The sequence below is a fragment of the Amaranthus tricolor genome, chromosome 6, assembly GCF_026212465.1.
Source record: "Amaranthus tricolor cultivar Red isolate AtriRed21 chromosome 6, ASM2621246v1, whole genome shotgun sequence".
In the NCBI taxonomy this organism is placed as follows: Eukaryota; Viridiplantae; Streptophyta; class Magnoliopsida; order Caryophyllales; family Amaranthaceae; genus Amaranthus; species Amaranthus tricolor.
In genome coordinates this window covers 18,213,324-18,231,640 of record NC_080052.1, presented here as the reverse complement: position 1 = coordinate 18,231,640, position 18,317 = coordinate 18,213,324, and the positions used below count along the sequence as shown (strand labels likewise).

Sequence of the window (18,317 nt, the reverse complement as noted above, 5' to 3'; positions counted from 1 at the left end):
GCGGTTTTTTGGCCATTATTTTCTGCGGTTTTGGCCCCAAGCAATAGTTAGCAGCAAATGGCCTATTTGAAATGCTGCGGTTTAACACCGCTGCAAAAAAGGGCATTATTTGCTGCGGTCAGCCCTCAAAATCGCAACAAATAAGTGGCATTATTTGCTGTGGTCAGCCCCCAAAACCGCAGCAAATAATCACCACTTATTTGCTGCGGTTTTGGGGGCTGACCGAAGCAAATAGTTATTATTTTTTTTCTTTTTTCGTTTTATACTAATAATAATCCAATAATAATGTACAATGTAATAACAATGATTAATCCAATAATAATCCAATAATAATCACAAATAATCACCAATAATCTCTTTGTAATAAAAAACTCTTAATCGTATATATAATATAATATTATGTATGTACATATATATACATATATAATAATATACATTAAAGTCCAAAAAAATCTATACTATTTACAATTTATTAAGGACAAAAATTAGCAAGATACGCGGCAATCTTGTCTTTTTATTCGCGCATCTCTCCACTTCTCAGAGAGCGTGTTTCCCTCGGAATGTCGCATAAAACCTATAATATAATAAAAAATTAAAAGATTAATAAACATTAGAATTTACCAATAATAATAATAATTTAAGAACGTAACAAATACTTACGGCATCTATGTTTTCGACTCCAACCTCCTTCACGGATTTTAAGATATCGTCCATGTATTTAACAGTGTAGTAGTCGCAATCAACGAAATTAGAAGGTTGTCGAAAACACTAAGAGAAAATATATATTAGTTCCAAAAACGCTTAAAAACGCATAAAATCGCAACTTAACACGTAATTTCTAGCATATGACTATGATTTTCAATTCTAACCACTTCAACACAATAATATATACCAAATAGTGTTGTGTGCCAAGTTTCGTGCAAAACAAACCAAGTTTGAGCTACTTTATGCGCAAAAGTGCCAAAAACGCTTAAAAACCCTAAAATCGCAACTTAACACGTAATTTCTAGTATACGACTATGATTTTCAATTCTAACCACTTCAACACAATAATATATACCAAATAGTGTTGTGTGCCAAGTTTCGTGCAAAACAAACCAAGTTTGAGCTACTTTATGCGCAAAAGTGTCAAAAACGGTTAAAAACCCTTAATATCGCAACTTAACACGTAATTTCTAGCATATGACTATGATTTTCAATTCTAACAACTTCAACGCAATAATATAGACCAAATAGTGTTGTGTGGCAAGTTTCGCGCAAAACAAACCAAGTTTGAGCTACTTTATGCGCAAATGTGCCAAAACGCTTAAAAACGCATAAAATCGCAACATAACATGTAATTTCTAGCATATGACTATGATTTTCAATTCTAACCACTTCAACACAATAATATATACCAAATAGTGTTGTGTTCCAAGTTTCGTACAAAACAAACCAAGTTTGAGGTACTTTATGCGCAAAAGTGTCAGAATCGCTTAAAAACCCTTAAAATCGCAACTTAACACGTAATTTCTAGCATACGACTATGATTTTCAATTCTAACCACTTCAACACAATAATATATGACAAATAGTGTTGTGTGCCAAGTTTCGTGCAAAACAAACCTAGTTTGAGCTACTTTATGCGCAAAAGTGCCAAAAACGGTTAAAACCCTTAAAATCGCAACTTAACACGAAATTTCTAGCATATGACTATAATTTTCAATTCTAACCACTTCAACGCAATAATATAGACCAAATAGTGTTGTGTGGCAAGTTTCGCGCAAAACAAACCAAGTTTGAGCTACTTTATGCGCACAAGTGCCAAAAACGCTTAAAAACGCATAAAATCGCAACTTAACACGTAATTTCTAGCATATGACTATGATTTTTAATTCTAACCACTTCAACACAATAATATATACCAAATAGTATTGTGTGCCATGTTTCGTGCAAAACAAATCAAGTTTGAGCTACTTTATGCGCAAAAGGGCCAAAAACGCTTAAAAACCCTTAAAATCGCAACTTAACACGTAATTTCTAGCATACGACAATGATTTTCAATTCTAACCACTTCAACACAATAATATATACCAAATAATGTTGTGTGCCATGTTTCGTGCAAATCTGATACAAATATGGTTGTATCAAATGAAGATACCAAAGGAGCCCACACAAGGCAGCATAGGTTGCATATAGACCTCACAGAACAGGTCATGGCTTCAGAACTGCACAGTAGCAAACTAGCGACCAGACCACGTTGCACGACACGTGGAGACCAAACCTATGCATCCAAGACCTAGGCTAAAGTGGAAATGGAATCTTGGTACTTGGATCTAGCTATTAAGGTATTAAAACCATTCTAACAATCCCCGTGGACTCCTAGAAGCTGAGCTGAAGGAGGGCTGCTCGATAGTTTGCTAGATCAGAATTGTTTAAGTGTTTTTTTGTTTTATGTTTCTGTTTTAAGTGCCCATGTAATAGCACGTGCGTTTTAATTAGGCATGTGCTAATATAGCCGTTATGTTAGTTGAGAGCTCTTTATAAGGAGAGCCTCACTTGTGTAATAAATGTTGAACAACTTATGTTTCAGATTTAATCAAAGTAATATAGAGGTATTTCAGAACATTAATCCTTGGTTCTGTTTGTGGTTGTTTCGTGTTCTTTTCATGATCATTTTTAGTTTTTTTCTGTGTCATTAATCAAAGCTTCCGCACATCATTAATCATTGCATAACCAAGGCCTTAATCAGCCCCGGTTTCGCATCAAAATTAAACCAAGTTTGAGCTACTTTATGCGCAAAAGTGTCAAAAACAGTTAAAAACCCTTAAAATCACAACTTAACATGTAATTTCTAGCATATGACAATGGTTTTCAATTCTAACCACTTCAACACCATAATATATACCAAATAGTGTTGTGTGCCAAGTTTCGTGCAAAACAAACCAAGTTTGAGCTACTTTATGCGCAAAAGTGCCAAAAACGCTTAAAACGCATAAAATCGCAATTAATAAACGTCTTGTTATGCAACTGCATCAATGCCCTATCCCCTTTAGAAGGATGTTTTGCGCGCAATATATCAAAATGCTCACTCAAAAAAGGATGAACTTCCGGAATATGATGCAATACATACAAGTGTGCTTGTAGAAGGCTGTCTCGAGGAGGTGTGATCGATTTTGAGCCAATTGTTCCTTTTCCCTCAAGCCTTCCTTCATGTCTAGCGGTGTGAATTCCAATAGGCTTTGCCATGGCCAAATACTCGGCTATAAAGTTACTAATCTCATCGCTCACGGTGCCTTGAATCATACTCCCCTGGGGTTGTCCTGGATTCCTTACCTTGTTTTGTAAAACACCCATGTGTCTTTTAAAAGGATAACACCACCTTAAAAAAACTGGACCCAAAAGCTTGATCTCACGAACGAGATGGACAATAAGATGAACCATTATGTCAAAGAAAGAAGGTGGAAAATACATCTCAAACTTGCATAAAGTTACAATCACGTCGAGTTAAAGTGCATCAAGTTTAAAGGGTTCAAGAACTTTACTACAAATTGTGTTGAAGAACGAACATAGCTCGGTAATAGCATATCTCACATGTTTTGGCAGTATTCCACGGATTTCAATTGGTAAGAACACTTGCATCATTACATGGCAATTGTGAGATTTCATGCTTCCCAACTTCAGCTCACCAATTAGGCTCACAAATCTCTTCATGTTGGATGAGTACCCAGACGGAACCTTAATGCCATACAAACACTCACAAAATGTCCGCTTCTCTGCTTTGGACAATGTGTAGCAACCTGGAGGCAAATAAACTTTGTCATTACTCATCTTCTTCTTACTGCCACCAACTTCATTAGCTCTATTTCTTTTCTTACTCACCTTAACATGTGCCCACAACTCCGGACGAAGACCCTTACATTCAAACCAATCTCGCACGACCCTAACATCCTTTGTCTTACCCGGAATGTTCATGAGAGTCCCAAGTATGGCATCGCATACATTTTTCTCTATATGCATAACGTCAAGACAATGCCTAACCTGTAGATCTCTCCAATAGGGAAGCTTCCAAAAGATTGATTCTTATATCCATAATCGGTCTTCACCCCCTTGCACTTGCCCCGTTTTACCAAATATAGTCTCAACTCCCTTAACCTGTTCATAAACCTCATAACCGGTCAACGGTCGACGAGCTACACGGTCCTCAACCTCTCTGTTGAACACTTCTTCTTCTTATGATATTGGGTGTCTCGTGGGAGGAACTTTCGATGGTGCATGAATACGTGTTTGCACTTAGGAATCCACGTGGATTCCATGTCATCGATACATATTGGGCATGCTTTCTTCCCTTTGTTCTTATACCCTGATAAGTTTTCATATGCTAGAAAATCATTAACAGTGCATAAGAGCATTGCACGCAAGGTGAGCTCCTCATTAGCATGTGCATCAAACACGGAAACGCCTTCATCTCACATCTTTCTCAAATCCTCAACGAGAGGTGCAAGATATACATCTATGTCATTGCCAGGTTGTTTAGGACCCAAGATAAGAAGCGAAAGCATAATGTACTTACGCTTCATACACAACCAAGGTGGAAAATTATAGATCACTAACAGTACCAGCCAAGTACTATGTTGAGAATTAACATTGCCGAATGGGTTCATTCCATCCATACACAGTCTGAGCCTTAATTTATGAACTTCATCCCCAAATGTCTTATGCAACCTATCAATACTCTTCCACTTTGGAAAATCAGATGGATGTGTGAGCAAGTGACCGTTCTTCACCCTATCTGCATGCCACCTCAAATTTAATGCATCTTTCTTTATAGAAAACAAGCACTTGAATCTAGGTATTATTGGAAGATACCACAATACCTTAGCCGGGGGCCCTTTAGCATCCCCAGCCCCTTTACGCTTGTAAAGCGATAAACCACACCTAGGACACTCTTCTAAGTTCTTATTTTCATTCTGATACAATACACAATCATTCGGATACGCATGAATCTTCTGGTACTCTAAGCCGAAAGGACACATGAGCTTTTTGGCATAATATGTCGACTTTGGAAGTTCATTTCCCTCAGGAAGCATCTCACCTAACGCTTCTAATAACATTGTGAAACTAGCGTCACTCCAATTGAACTTTGACTTAATGTTGAAAATTGTCAACACTGCTGTTAGTTTGGTGAACTTTGTACATCCAGGGTACAAAGGCTTTTGAGAAGCCTCTGTCAACAAGTCAAAAACACGAGGACGTTTTCCTATCTCATCCTCGACTCCCTCCATCATCTCATCAACACGATCCACATCCTCATCGGCATTCTCTTCATCTGTCTCATACCCATTAACATGATCTACTACATCCTTATTGACATCGACCACATTATTGACGTCTTCAACAACACTTTTCTCTTTGTAAACTCCCTCCTTACCATGCCAAACCCAAACATGATATTGAGGCCTAAACTCACGTCGAAGTATGTACTCCCTAAGGATATCAACACTATCTACCTTTGATACATTGCCACAAGTGACACATGGGCAATAAAAACCAACTCCCCCCGTCCTAACTTGATGTTCAACCGCAATACTACAAAATTCTAATGCACCATCAATAAATTCCGACGATTCAATGCTTCCATACATCCAAGAACGATCTTTTGTCATCCTAATTAGTGTGATTAATTAATTCAAAAAAAAATTAATACACAACTTTTAAACATATATATACTTATTTATAACAAACATATTTAACCCTAAAAATATATACTTTGAATAATTAACATTGTATAACCTTAGAAATATAACATTCAAAATATAAATAATAAAATTAAATCATTTAACATTAGAAATATAAGTATTCTAATTCTAATAATCAAAGACAAATATAACAACAAACCACATTTCTAACAAAATATGCAAATAATTAACAAACCACACAAACGTAATGTTTGGTGATTGTTTGACGGTCCATTTCATGATCTGTTTACAGGGTCAAGTTCTTGAAGAACGGAAGTCGTATGGAATGAATATTGCCCCACAAGTTTCATCTTAATCATAAGCGTCAGCTAACAAAGAACATTTTCAAGTTCATTACGCATACTGCAGTGCAACTTGAGCCATTCACAAATAATTACTAAATATGCAAATAATTAACAAACTACATTTTTAACAAAATTACTAAATTACATGTGAAACTATAAAAATATAAACTTGCAATTTATAAAACAAATAATACCTAATTTTCGTATGTTATGAACTTGCAAAAAACTTAAAGGTTTGAGAATTTAAAAAGACGAATAATACCTTAATTTGTGAGTCTTGAAGATGAACAAGACCAAATGCCTTTGGTTTCAAACGGTTTTGAAGAATTTGAAGTTTGAAGTTTGATGATGAACAAGAACAGTAGAATAAAACAAGTAGGGAGTTTATGAAAATTCGAAGTTTGAAGTTTGATGATGAACAAGAACAGAAGAATGAAACAGCAGATGGAGAAGAAGAACCGCTGTATGTGTTCGTTTGTGGTATAATGAAACAGAAGGGTTTTGTCTTATGAAAACGAAGATGAAGAACTTTGCTGTTACATTTGTGAAGATGAAGAAGAGGAACGAAGCAGATGAAGATGAAGATGAAGCGTTTTTTCAATGGGTTTGAGAGAATAACGTTTAAAAGCAAGTGTACTGTGTACGTCGAGTTTCTGTAAAAAGAAACATACTAAAATGGCGGGTACTTTAATTTAGTCCAACGGTTATTTGCTGCGGGCCTTTGTTAACCGTAGCAATTATGTGCTACTGAGTATTCATCATTTGCCGCAAAATTGAAACATTGTAACTGTTATTTGCTGCGGGCCTCGATAACCGTAGCAATTAGGTATTTGTGTAAGGGTTATTTGCTGCGGTCCCCATCAAAACTGCAGCAATTAATATTGGTACTAAGAATTTGCTGTGGTCACATCATAAAACCGCAGCAATTAATTGTTTTTTTTTTCTAAATCTTTTTCCTATTTATTGCTGCGTGTATACGAAAACCGCAGCAAATACGTTTTTTTCCACTAGTGATTAATTTTATAAAGTAATATCATTATTAATGTTAGTAAATATTTATAGCATCCGTGCTTTACACAGAATCTATCTAGTAATAATTATAGTCATAAATACTAATAAAAATAATGTAAAATGACAAATCTCATTAACGTATTTAAAATGACAAATACTAATAAATACTAATAAAATTCACTTAATTAGTAAACAAGAAATAAGGTAAACATCTTGATTATTATCGTTATGCCTTTTTATATTCTTAACATAGCCGTAAGTAAATATTATAAGTTCAAAAAAATACTATCATAATTTTATATGGTCAAACTAGTGAATTTTTCTAAATAGTTGAAAATATTTGCATGAAAAATATTTGATCGTAAATTAAAAGAATTTGGTATGAATTGATCAAAATATTATTTACAGTTAAATAAATTAGTCTAATCTGGATCAAAATAAACTCAATTGATATTCTATTTTTTTTTCAAAATCGTTCAAAAAACTAACTTTTAAAATGTTATTTAAATAGATATTTGTTCAAAAAAAATTTTTTTATCACTTTAAATTTTTTTTGCAAACGTACATATGAATAATTGCATCAATTTAAAATTAAAAAATATATATTTTCACGATTTCAAATCCGTGCATTGCACAGACATCCTACTAGTGTAAACTAATAGGTTCTTTTTCTATTATTTTTTTAAAAAAATCAAAATTTTTTTTACTTTTAGTTTTATCTTTATCAAATTAATTTTTATCTTTATCAAATTTTTTACTTAAAATTATATTTTTGTGATATTTCAGGTGGTAATCATGGATTACCGTTTTTTCACGTTTAAGACAAATGTTTTTTAATCCACGTGGTAAACTTAAATTTCGAACTTTTACACATGGTAGATAAAAGAAAAGTGTTTTTGTTAACTTTACGCTATTTTTTTCCGAACATAATGATTTTTTTTAAAAATTAGATGTCGCATTCACACTAATTGACCATATGTTTTGTAATCTACTCGAAAAATTAGTACTTAATTTAACCAAAAAATTAACATGAGATGACTTTAATTAGGTCAGTTCAAACTATTTTTTAAAAAATTATTTTAATAAAAGTATTAATTCAGATTTTAATTATTTTTTTATGTTTTTTTAACTAATGTACTACTTTTATGAGCATTTACAATGAGATGGTCTCATACAAGATTTGCTCAAATTCAATTTTGAATTGAGGAGTTTTAATTCTTTTTAATATGATTAAATGAACTTATTAACTTTCTTAGAAAATATTTACAATTACCGACCTTAGCTCAGTTGGCAGAGCGGAAGACTGTAGTTGTTAAACTGAAATCTTTAGGTCGCTGGTTCGATTCCGGCAGGTCGGAATTTTTCTTTTTTGAAGGTTTTCGATTTCAATGCAATCAGACATTGCCGGAACAAATCGACAATAAAAAAGAATCTTTACGGTAACTATAACTCTTTGATATTTCTCTTCAGCAATTTGAATTCTTGCGATCTCTTCGCTTTCTTCTTTTTTGTTATCGGATGGTTTGTCTTATTCTCCGGATTAATAGCCGAGAAAATCAATTGAATTGAATATAATTTTATGAAAATTTATAGCAATAACCATATGTTTCTTATTCCTTGCATTCTGTTGACATTTTTATTACAATATCATTTCATTATCATGTTGCAGCAGCTTCACTGATTCTATTTCTATTTCACCTGTTTGTAAATTCTGGTTTTTCTCACTTGGTAATAGTCATGGATGTCATGAAGACATCAAAGTGATCAACTTTCTAGACGACAATGGCACAAGATGTACAATTTTAGCCTATAGTTTTTATTTGTGTTAATTAACCATAGGGAAAATATCAATTGCATCAGTATATTGCATGTTTGCAACCGTATGGTAAAGGTTTTTGAGCTTACAACGAAAGAAATATATAAGTCGAGCCAACTACAAAACCAACCATCCGCATCAACCGCAAAAGCTAATTTATGATAGTTACTACTACTGTGACTGAAGCTGCATTTTTGGTCTATGCATTCTATGGAAGTTCTTGAATGATGCATAATTAATGAAATAACAAGATTTATTACCAATGCAAGATCTGCGCGCTCTCTGAGAACCTGAAGGCTGAAACTTGAAATATGTTATGTTCTCAAATATTTTTCATGCCTTGGTTATAATATTGTTATGAAATATGTAGCCAAATTTGATTTTTACTTATGATGAGTATTGCAGAATACAAACTTTCCTTTGGAACAGAAGATGCTGTCAACAACTTAGGACTTGCATCATGTATTAATATTATACAAGAACTGACCTTAGTTTTGTTGTGTAGGGGAGGAATGTAGTTGTTATCAATGTGCTTCATTGTGTTGTTTTATCTGTTTTGGAAAAATAAGTTGAGTAATACTGTAGTAGTATATCTAAGCTAAATCAACAAAACTTAGAATGGGTGGTTTTCAGTACCCACAGACCACAGTACAAGAAAAAATCTCAGCACAATTAAGGATTTCATGTCCATTTTATGATCTTCTCTCCTATTAAAACATAAAAAAGAAATACAAATGCTCTCGTTGAGAGTCGAACTCAAGACCTCCCGCTTACTAAACGGGTGCTCTAACCAACTGAGCTACGAGAGCACTTCATTTTCTTATTTATTGAAAAATGTATTAAAAAATCTGATACTATAATAGTGTTTTGTGGCTGAATTCACATTGCTTATTTGATGGATGAAAACATAAGGTAACAAGATAATGTGTCAATGGATTATATTGTCAGATTATTTAATGTCTTTCCTTTAATATATGCAACAGTTTGCTAGACATTCACATAATCACATGCATTATTTTCTCTCTCATTTTAATCTTACATTATTACCAACTGGGAAGGTTCCAGCTTAATCTTGTTCTGGTCCGGTCATCAGTAAATTTTAGACAACTTCAATCTGTCATGACTTAGCGTGCGACTTTGGTGAAACTCATAATATTTCAATTTCATGTACAGATGAACTTGACCTGCCTGATTTCTCATACTTTGTACTCCTTTGTGAATTTGTTACTGCCAAAATGACAATGATTTGTTTAATTCCAAAGCTTAACATTAGTATGAATGCACTATGAATTAAGGTCTGTAATCTTGACTGTTTTAACACAGAATGACATTTCGGTTTAATATTAGTGGTATTTACTAAAGTCTTTTTCTTTCATAATGTGGTGTCGTGGTGTAGTTGGTTATCACGTCAGTCTAACACACTGAAGGTCTCCGGTTCGAGTCCGGGCGACGCCAATCTATTTTCCTCCCCTTTTCACCTTATTTTTTCGCGCATCCAAACATAAGAGTATTAGTTTAGTAATTTTCCCTGTGTGAATATCCATTCTGTCTCACTTGCTGATTATTGACAAGTAAATAAAGATATATCAAAGTGAGTAACTTTATACACACCTCATGAGGTCTGGTTGATGGACGTTGATGTCTAGATCTTCCATGCCTTCATTGACACCCTTTTTCATTTCTAGCCAAGTAGGAATGACAAAATGAACGGATTGGTGTAGACACCCTTTTTCTAAGTACCCATTTTCACTAGAATTTTTTATGCTTAGCCACAATTTATGTTGGATGAAATTTTTATAACTACATGTCTACATCTGCCCATCTGAATATGTAGTCAAACTCATGCCTATACATACCGACTTGATACACTCATCAACTAAAATCAATCGTAAACCTGATTTAACTTAGTTAATCACCAACTTCAATATGCTAAATTTAATACCAATTTAAAATAGTTGAAATACCAACTTAAACATGCTAACATATCAACTACAAAATTTCAAAATGCCAATTTGGCGTAGTTATTCGTGACCATTTGAGGAAGATTGTAGTGGATGGTCTGTGGAAGTCAGTGTAGCTGTTGCTGCCCTCTTCGGTCTCGAAGTAGCTGGTAGATTCGGTTTTAATAATGTCCAGATTGAAGGTGATGCCATTTGCATGGTTTCTGCCATTTATAATGCCTTGGAGGGGTCTTCTCCATCTTTTTTATGATAGCATTTTTGCTTTGAGTACTTGTTTTTTGAATTTTAGTTGTAGTTTTGTCAGAAGGAATGGTAATTCAGTAGCCCACTTAATTGCGAGATGGGATACGATTTTAGTCAATGAAAAAATTTATATGGATCCTTTCCCCCAAGGCCTTCAAACCTTGGCTGAACTTGATTTATGATAATTGTCAAGTCTATCTCAAAAAAAAGTCTAACTTCAACATGCTGAAGTACTTATATCTCATTCAAAAGCATACTCATAAATAAATTAGGTTAAAACACTAAATATAGCTAGTTAAACGCCCAATTTTAGCATGGTAAAACACCAACTATGTTAAGTTAAAATGTCAATTGTTTACTAGTTAAAATATCAATTTCATTATGCTAAAACATCAAATATAACTATTAAAAAACCAACTATTGTATGTTCTAACAATAATTGTAAGTACCTAAATTACAAACTTTATTATGGTAAAACACTAATTATATTTCGTTAAAAGCCCAACTTGAACAAGTCAAAATAATAACTATGATTAGATAAAATGTTAACTTTAAAGTAAATAAAGTGCCAACAAGAGCATGTTTAAATACCAAGTTTTAGTACCTAAATTACTAAATTTATTGTGGTAAAACACCAACTATATTGAGTTAAAAGCCCAAGTTTAACATGTTAAATTACCAAATTTATTATGGTAAAACACCAAATTAATTTATTATTAGGATTTGTATGTGAAGTCTGGGTTTTTAATATGTGAAGTATGTATTTAATATAGGTGAAGTAGGATTTTATGGTAATTGTAATAGGAGGCTTTTGTATGTGAAGTTGGGTTAAATGTTATTTTTAGTATGCGTTTATTATATGTGAAGTAGATGTTTATCATATGTAAAATAGTTGTTTATAAAATACAAAATAGGTGTTTATATCATATTTTTTTCAAATATATTCACCATTAATAAACATAAATAAAAACATTCAATATCATTCAAAAATATTATACATACATTTTCATTTGTATTGTATTTGAATTGATTTTAAGATTTAAAATTATCAAATGCAAACATTAAGGGGTGTTGGTAACATAGCTTATTCGGTAATTTTAGTTTATTTTAACATAAATAGATTTGATTGGGTTGCGCATAAGTCGTAGAAGACAAAGTATTTACGATGTGACTTTAGTAGGACATATTCAATTGGGGAGCCAGAGGTGACCATTGGTGAAGAGGTTGTTGCATGTATGACCAAAAATTAGATATTTAGGAGCGATTATTCAAAGTAATGGGCAGATTGATGGAGATGTTACCCATCGAATACAAGCGGACTCAAGTGGCGAGCAGCCACCGATGTGATATGTGATAGGAAGTTCCCAAGTTGTTTAAAAGGTAAATTTTACAGAGTTGCAATTAGGCTTGCTTTGTTATATGGGACAAAATGTTGGCCCGTAAAGAAGACTGTTGAACATAAGATGGAAGTCACAGAGATACGTATGCTGAGGTGAATGTGTGGTCACAAAATGATGGATAGAATTAAGAACCAAGAGTTTAGAGAGAAACTAGGGGTTGCGCCTATTTATGCAAAGATGCGCGACAATAAATTGAGATCGTTTGGGCATGTGCAGAGGAAAAATTTAGACGCCCCCGTGAGGAGGATCGAAAATATCATAGTGGAGGGTAAGAAAAGCCGAAGAAGACCTAGGAGAACGTGTGAAGAGCAAATAAAAAATGACTTGCATGACTTAAACCTCTTCAAGGACTTGACTATGGATAGAGGTAGTTGGAGACACCTTATTTATGTCTTATACTACTAATACTCTCGTTTATTGGTGTTCTTGTTCTTGGCCTTTGGCTTATCACGCTTTTACTCTTTTTTTACCTAGTTTTTTTAGTTATATGTTTTATCATTATTTTTAATTTTATGCCTAAGGGTCAAGCTTGTGTGGTAAATTGTGGGCTTGCGGTTCTGACTTCACTCAATCATTTTCATGCAGGAGCCTATCTTTTAAGCATATTTTTGGAGTTGAAGGACTCTTTGGCCGCATCCTTCTTCATGGGTATAGGTTGCCGCTTTCCTTCCTTCCCCAGACTCTAATCATAGTTTTTTATGAGTGGGTATGATGATGATGATGATGATACAAATAGATGGTTGGGTGGTCAAACCAGTCAATGCTAATGTATGGCAAACCAAACTTATTGTTACAAATTAGCTATTTTTAAACAAGCTTCTTATAACAACGCATTTAAAATCACCTGGTCAAACCAGTTAATAAAATTAACTAGTCAAATTAGCCAATGTAATTAGCTATCAACTGTTTGCCTAACACCGCCTAATCTTTCATTTGTTTTTATGATATTTGCCGAAGTTATTTTAGAATCATTGGTTTTAATTTCTTTTGCTCCTTTCAATGCTATGACATTGTTTCCTTTTTAACGCTTTTAGTAACAGCGAACAAAGAATTTTGACTTCTTTTGATATGTCTCCTTGTTCGCTGTTATTGTTTGCTATTAGTAATAGCGAACATATCTAACCTCAACTTTAGTATGGAGACGTTTAAATAAAAATTTTCAAAGCTTATTTTGAGAATTTTTTTGATAATAAGCTTGATTTTTTTCATCGTTCATTTTAACTAGGCCCACAGACCCACGAGGCGTTTTGAGAAAGACCAAATCCTACTCCAGATTCGATTTGATTCATTTCAATGTCAATGGTATTCTTCGTTTTGTGTGTGTATGTGTGTCAAATTTCGGTATCTACTTTTGTTTTATAGCTGAGGTTTAAGAATCAAAGTCAAGATTCTTGATATTACTTTTAATTCAACTTGTTTTTCGACTGTATTGATTAATGATTCTTATTTGTCTGATATGGAGAAGACGTGCGAATTTTTCGAATATTTATCCCTAAATTGTAGTTGGCATTTGTTTGTGTTAAGATTATCTTATATTATTAATTGATTTTTCGATTTGGGTTACTAATTGAATTGTTCGTTTCAAGTTGACAATTGAATAGTATTGATGGATAAAATTTGTCTGAATAAATTTATCGTTACTGAATTAGGGTTTCAAGGGCCGACCTTAGCTCAGTTGGTATAGCGGAGGACTGTAGTTGTCTAAGCAAATCCTTAGGTCGCTGGTTTGAATCCGGCAGGTCGGATTTTTTTTTCTTTATTTCTGTGGTGAACAGCAAGAGCTATGTTTGTTTTAGAGTATAAAACCGTTCTGTTCCACAATGTAAGGGAACCAATTTCCACCTCCTATATTAATTTTCCATCAGAAAAATTAAGGACTACGAGGATTACAAAGCTTAAATTATATTTTTCCAAAAATAATTTGTTTCTAGTCGAAACAAATGAGGTTATAATCTCTTAAAGCAAAGAAGGGTCCCTTTTTTCCATCAAAATGAGTATTAACTGTTGAGGATCTAATAATACTTTAATAAATAGCTACTTTTAGGTTTTTGGAGTTTGTATGTGTTAAAGTGCCCTAGCTATATGTGAGTTATCCTACATCGGAGAAAGTGAAGATAATATGCCACTTTATAAACTTGAAAAGTAACTCTTAATATGACCAATTGATTTTAGTGGTGAACCTTCTTTGAATTTGTATGTTGGTTACCTCTTCTTCTGGTTGCTTGGATTGCCCAGACTATTGAGAATATGTGCACTCCGCGGTATACATCAGATATTTGGTGACGGTTACATTATCACACTTTCAGCAGTTTCATTATCTTTGGTGACGGTTTGGTATATTTGATGACGGTTACATTATCACACTTTCAGCAGTTTCATTATCTTTGGTGACGGTTTGGTGACGGTTTTTTACTAATTCTACGGTTACCATCCTGTATTATATAAATATTGGTTGGAGTTAATGAAAGGACAACACAAATTATTCCCGTATTATAGTTTTCTCATGGTATCAGAGCCGATGGTTCGATCAATAATTTAAAAAAAAAAAAAAGGTAGGTTCGAAAAGAATGGCGTTCCTACCCTAATTGATTACTCCCACATGCAAACTTGACGGGGTTCGCATGTGAGGGGGGTGTTGGGATGAGTTATCCCACATCGATAAATTGAAAATGGTGTGCACGCTTTATAAGCTATTAGAGACCAGCTTCTTCCCATTGCCATATGGTTTTGGGATGGTATATATCTCCTTGACTTATGAAGTGTGTGCACTTGTGTCCCCCGTTAATATGTTGGCATTCACAATAAGTCCAGCCTAATTTAACATGGTATCGGAGCCACGTTAAACACTTTTTTTTCTCCAGGATTTTTTCAGTAAAATGGTGGACAGTGAAACACCACCACCGCCGCCACCTAAGTTTGATTCCACCTCTTAGATCATTGACACCGGCGCTACACATCATGTTACAGGAGATATTTCTTGGTTATTCGACACTGAGAGTTTTAATTGTCCTGTTGGATTGCCCAATGGTGACGTTGTTAATGCTTCTTTAATTGGCTCTGTTCGCTTGTCGGATAAACTCACTCTCACAGGCGTTTTATTTGTTCCTAATTTGCGTTGCAATTTGCTTTCTATTTCACAGCTTAATGACAATCTTAATTGTACTGTTCAATTTACTCAACACATTTGTGTCATACAGGACCCAACGAAGGAGCTGATTGGGACGGGAACTAGGAGAGACGGATTATGCTATTTTAGCAATACGGAATTGGTTCCTCAAGTGGGTGCGATTGAAGCTTCGTCCCTGGATTTATGGCATCGTCGTTTGGGTCATCCTTCCGAGAAAGTAGTAAAGTTGCTTCCTCAACTTCGTAATAATAGAGATGTTTTAGATAAGGGGTGTGAAGTATGTATGCGTGCTAAACACTTTAGAGTTCGTTTTCCTTTGAGTACTAATAGAGCTTCTAGAATTTTTGAAAAAGTGCATTGTGATTTGTGGGGGTCGTATAGACATGTTTCTTCTTGTAAGGCTCGTTATTTTCTGACAATTGTTGATGATTATTCTAGAGCAGTTTGGATTTATTTACTTCTTGATAAAATGGAGGTCTTTAAAATGTTTATGATGTTTGTTGCAATGGTTGATCGTCAGTTTAATCAAAAAATTAAAATCGTGCAAAGTGATAATGGTAATGAATTTAATTGTTTGTTTGAGTTTTTCAATGCGACTGGAATAATTTTTCAACATTCTTGTGTGGGTACGCCTAAACAAAATGGGAGAGTGGAACGTAAACACAAACATATTTTATCTGTTGCCCGAGCTTTGAGATTTCAGGCCAAATTACCTATTTACTTTTGGGGAGAGTGTGTCCTTGCCGCTGCTCATTTGATTAATCGCACACCAACTCCACTTTTACACAACAAAACATCATTTGAAATCCTCTTTAACAAACCCCCCTCCTTTGATGCCATACGTACTTTTGGGTGTTTGTGTTTTGCGCATAATCAGCAAACTCATGGCGATAAATTTGCTAGCCGTAGTAGAAAGTGTGTGTTTGTGGGTTATCCTTACGGTATGAAAGGTTGGAGAGTGTATGATCTTGATTCAAAGGTGTTTTTTGTTTCTCGAGATGTGAAGTTTGTTGAGGATGTGTTCCCTTTTGGATCCCCGAAAGATGTCCATATTGCTCCTAATACTTTTGATGGACCTATTCCTGTTCATGATGATTTTTTGGAGTTTGAGACTTTAGAAACTTTAGATGCGGACAGTCTGCAGCCAGCTATTTCTCCTTTGCAGCAGCCACATTCGCAGCAGTCAGCTCCATACGCTACAGATTCCCCGAGCGTAGGCAATGGACAACTGCAGGAGCGCGCGTCTTCCTCTCCTTCAGCTGCTGATCAGCAGCCACAGCAGCCAGACAACACTGCTTCATTGTCCCCTGAGCCTACCACTGACTTCTCTTCTCCGGAGTCTTTGGGTCGTGGTTTTCGGGATAAGTATCCCTCGGTTTTGCTCCGTGATTTTGTTGATCCTTCTGGGAAACCATTTGTTACTCATTCCGTCATTGCTCATAATCCGTCTCTTTCAAACTCTCGGTCTAATCATGCTTCTTCAGGTAATCCTTATCCTCTGGCACATTACATACATTGTCATAAGTATTCTGTGAATTATAGGAAGTTTATTGCAGCCCTTGTGATTGACAAGGAACCAAAATCTTTTAAAGAGGCTATGAAATCCTTGGATTGGCAAAAATCTATGCAGAATGAAATACAGGCTTTGGAGGACAATGGAACTTGGACTTTGGAACATCTACCCGCGGGTAAGCGTGCGCTTGGTAGCCAGTGGGTCTACAAAACCAAGTTCAAGTCTAATGGCGAAGTTGAACGTTTGAAGTCTCGTTTGGTTGTTTTGGGCAATCATCAGCAGGTCGGAATTGACTATCATGAGACTTTTGCTCCCGTTGCTAAAATGACTACAGTTCGCGCTTTCCTTGCTATTGCGGCTTCTAAGAATTGGGAACTTCATCAAATGGATGTTCACAATGCTTTTCTTCATGGTGATCTTGACGAGGAGATTTACATGAAACTCCCTCCTGGTTTTGAGAGTTCTGATCCGTCCTTGGTGTGTCATCTTCGCAAGTCTTTGTATGGTTTGAAACAAGCCCCTTGTTGTTAGTTTGCTAAGTTGGTCTCTGCTTTGAAAGGGTATGGTTTCTTACAATCTTACTCTGATTACTCTCTTTTCACTTATACTAAAGGCACAGTTCAAATAAATGTCTTAGTATATGTTGATGATCTCATTATTTCTGGTAATAATTCCGCTGCCACTGGTGTTTTCAAAGCATATCTTAGTGACTGTTTTAAAATGAAAGATCTGGGTTGTTTGAAATATTTTCTGGGTATTGAAGTTGCTAGAAGTTCACAGGGTTTGTTTCTTTGTCAACGTAAGTATACGTTGGATATTATTTCTGAGGCCGGTTTACTTGGGGCGAAACCTTGTGGCTTTCCTATGGAACAAAACCACAGACTTGGTCTAGCTACAGGAGATCGCCTTTCCGATCCTGCGCCTTACAGACGGCTTGTGGGTAGTCTGATTTATCTTACAGTAACTCGCCCAGATTTAGCATACTCGGTGCATATTTTGTCTCAGTTTATGCAGGAGCCTCGCATTGATCATTGAGAGGCTGCCATGCGTGTAGTTCGGTATTTGAAAGGTACTCCTGGACAAGGTATTTTGTTGAGTGCAGACAGTGAGCTTTCTTTACAGGGGTGGTGTGACTCTGACTGGGCGGCTTGCCCTCTCACTCGTCGGTCTTTGACAGGTTGGTTTGTGTTTCTTGGGCATTCTCCAATTTCTTGGAAGACCAAGA

General features: G+C 34.9%; 4 non-coding genes across 4 annotated transcripts; 3 read left to right on the top strand and 1 right to left on the bottom strand.

The window, feature by feature from the left end:
• The first annotated feature begins 8,304 nt into the window (after positions 1-8,304).
• Positions 8,305-8,390, top strand: TRNAY-GUA (transfer RNA tyrosine (anticodon GUA)). The gene is given in 2 exon segments: positions 8,305-8,341; positions 8,355-8,390. It is a non-coding gene; the product is annotated as a tRNA-Tyr (tRNA).
• A 1,193-nt stretch (positions 8,391-9,583) lies between these two features.
• Positions 9,584-9,657, bottom strand: TRNAT-AGU (transfer RNA threonine (anticodon AGU)). The gene has a single exon. It is a non-coding gene; the product is annotated as a tRNA-Thr (tRNA).
• Positions 9,658-10,229: 572 nt separating this feature from the next.
• TRNAV-AAC (transfer RNA valine (anticodon AAC)) lies at positions 10,230-10,303 on the top strand. The gene has a single exon. It is a non-coding gene; the product is annotated as a tRNA-Val (tRNA).
• A 3,809-nt stretch (positions 10,304-14,112) lies between these two features.
• On the top strand, positions 14,113-14,197 carry TRNAY-GUA (transfer RNA tyrosine (anticodon GUA)). The gene is given in 2 exon segments: positions 14,113-14,149; positions 14,162-14,197. It is a non-coding gene; the product is annotated as a tRNA-Tyr (tRNA).
• The last annotated feature ends 4,120 nt before the right edge of the window (positions 14,198-18,317 follow it).